Consider the following 3,288-nt stretch of genomic DNA (forward strand, 5'->3'; position numbering starts at 1 on the left):
CGTTTTTGTTCACATTAAGTTAATAAAGTTAATATTACACATTTTGTTTTTGACCTTTGACCCTAATAGTGGTCCTTTCACCTCTCTAATCTCATTGGTTGATGACACGGAATGCATCTCAACTCTTCTGCCAACTCTTCCACTATTTGGCCTGAGATGTGTGTTTTATATTTTTAATCTCTTTTTTATTTTTTCTTTCTTAGGAATCAGTGATTAATTGTGTTTTTCTTAGTGAATACATGCATATCTGTAATGGCATTAATTTCACTGCTTTCAAGTGCAAATACCTGAATTCCAAACACTCAAACATCAGTAGTAACATACAGTGCCTTTGGAAAGTATTCAGACCCCTTGACTTTTTCTACATTTTGTTACGTTACAGCCTTCTTCTAAAATGGATTACATTTTTTCCCTCATCAATCTACACACAATACCCCATAATGACTAATCAAAAACAGGGTTTTAGAAATTGCTAAATTATTAAAAATAAAAAACAGAAATATCACATTAGATAAGTATTCAGACCCTTTACTCAGTACTTTGTTGAAGCACCTTTGGCAGTGATTACAGCATCAAGTCTTCTTGGGTATGACGCTACAAGCTTAGCACACCTGTATTTGGGGAGTTTCTCCCATTCTTCTCTGCATATTCTCTCAAGCTCTGTCAGGTTGGATGGGGAGCATTGCTTCACAGCTATTTTCAGGTCTCTCCAGAAATGTTAGATCGGGTTCAAGTCTGGGCTCTGGCTGGGCCACTCAAGGACATTCAGGGACTTGTCCCAAAGCCACTCCTGCATTGCCTTGGCTGTGTGCTCAGGGTCGTTGTCCTGTTGGAAGGTGAACCTTCACCCCGGTCTGAAGTCTTGAGCGCTCTGGAGCAGGTTTTCATCAAGGATCTCTCTGTACTTTGCTCCGTTCATCTTTCCCTCGATCCTGACTAGTCTCCCAGTTCCTGCTGCTGAAAAACATCCCCACAGCATGATGCTGCCACCACCATGCTTCACCGTAGAGATGGTGCCAGTTTTCCTCCAGACGTGACGCTTGGCATTCAGGTCAAAGAGTTCCATCTTGGTTTCATCAGACCAGACAATCTTGGTCTGAGAGTATGAGAGTATGAGAGTCTGAGAGTCTGAGAGTCTTTAGGTGCCTTTTGGCAAACTCCAAGCGGGCTGTCATGTGCCTTTTACTGAAGAGTGGCTTCCGTCTGGCCACTCTACCGTAAAGGCCTGGTTGGTGGAGTGCTGCAGAGATGGTTGTCCTTCTGGAAGGTTCTCTGGAGCTCTGTCAGAGTGACCATCGGGTTCTTGGTCACCTCCTTGACCAAGGCCCTTCTCCCCCGATTGCTCAGTTTGGCCGGGCGGCCAGCTCTAGGAAGAGTCTTGGTGGTTCCAGATTTATTCCATTTAAGAATGATGGAGGCCACTGTGTTCTTGGGGGCCTTCAATGCTGCAGAATGTTTTTGGTACCCTTCCCCAGATCTGTGCCTCAACACAATCCTGTCTCGGAGCGCTACGGACAATTCCTTCGATCTCATGGCTTGGTTTTTGCTCTGACATGCACTGTCAACTGTGGGTCTTATACAGACCGGTGTGTGCCTTTCCAAATCATGTCCAATCAATTGAATTTACCACATGTGGACTCTAATCAAGTTGTAGAAACATCTCAAGGATGATCAATGGAAACAGGATGCACTTGAGTTCAACTTCGAGTATCATAGCAAAGGGTCTGAATACTTATGTAAATAAGCTATTTCTGTTTTTTAATTTTAATACATTTGCTAATATTTCTAAAAACCTGTTTTTGCTTTGTCATTATGGGGTATTGTGTGTAGATTGCTGACGATTTGTATTTATTTAATCCATTTTAGAATAAGGCTGTAACGTAACAAAATGTGGAAAAAGTTAAGGGGTCTGAATACTTTCCGAAGGCATTGTATGTACTATGGACCAGTTTAAAAGCAAAATACCCATACTTGGTAAGCACATTCTTTGCTGCCATGTTTTGTACCCGTCTTCTCCTCCAGTTGAAGTGGTAAGTCTCACTGCTTTTGTGCTTGTGGGAATGTACTGTACAAATAGTGTACAAATAAACTTATGACACAAAATCAGACAGGGGAGTTAAAAGTCATATTTGTAACATACAACCATAATGCTTCTTTTCAGTCTCATACTGCATTGGCTGTAACAGTGTGACATCATATTACATGTTTTGCTTCGAGAGCGACAAGTCACTTCATTAAGAAATTAGGCCACACAGTGAATGTCTTCAGGACTTAAAATAGAATCTATGATAATTTATCATCTTCATATCTAGCAGGGTCAACATAATTTGTCTAGATAATTTACCCCATCCCCCACAACCCTGATATCCCTCTTCCAAATACAAACAACCAAACACACACACAGCATTCATAAGTATCGCATCATTGTATCTGTCCCATTATGGTGTCTGTGAGAGAATGGGAAGCGCCATTGAGGCCATCTACATTTTGAAGTAGTCCATTTTCTTCTTCTACTACTTATATGAGTTGGCAAACAAACTGAAATGGTATATACTTCCACCTGTAGTGTGTTGTTTGAACAGGTAGAAAGCCATGGTTAGCGATTTACTGCCACCTGCAGTTATGGAATGTTTACTCACAATTATAAATAATTTGCCGATCCCTCCTGATGTCCTGGACGGAATTATGTGATCATTCCTTAACCTAAAGGAAGTCCCACCCAGTTGACTACTCCAAAATGGTAAAAGTCCTCAATGGTGGTGCCCATGCTAAAACAAGCTTTTGGGCACTAGATTCCTCCATCATTCTTCATCTGAGCTATAGTGCTCTGGCCTGGTTTCTCAGTGTAGGAAGAACCAGACCAGAGCAGTATTGCTCAGATGGCTTGGCTGGAACCATGCTAGAAAGGACAATGTGAAAAGCGGAGCCAGAACAGTACTGTTCAGGTCGGTACAATAGTGTGGAAAGGATATGAGTTTCCCTATCCCTATGTGGTGCTCATTTATATAGGATCCAGGAGTTTTCCCTGGCCTTGTGCAATGCTCTTGACCAGGAAAAACTCTGGGCCTTAGTTAATGTATACAAAACTTTATCAAGGCCCAAGTGTAGCCCACTACTCTTATGGTATACATCAGTGGAGGCTGCTGAGGGGAGGACGGCTCATAATAATGGCTCGAACGGAGCAAATGGAATAGCATCAAACACATGGAAACCATGTGTTTGGTGTATTTGATACCATTCCACTGATTCCGCTCCAGCCATTACCACAAGCCAGTCCTCCCCAATTAA

Source organism: Coregonus clupeaformis, chromosome 31 (genome assembly GCF_020615455.1).
Source record: "Coregonus clupeaformis isolate EN_2021a chromosome 31, ASM2061545v1, whole genome shotgun sequence".
NCBI classification, from domain to species: Eukaryota; Metazoa; Chordata; class Actinopteri; order Salmoniformes; family Salmonidae; genus Coregonus; species Coregonus clupeaformis.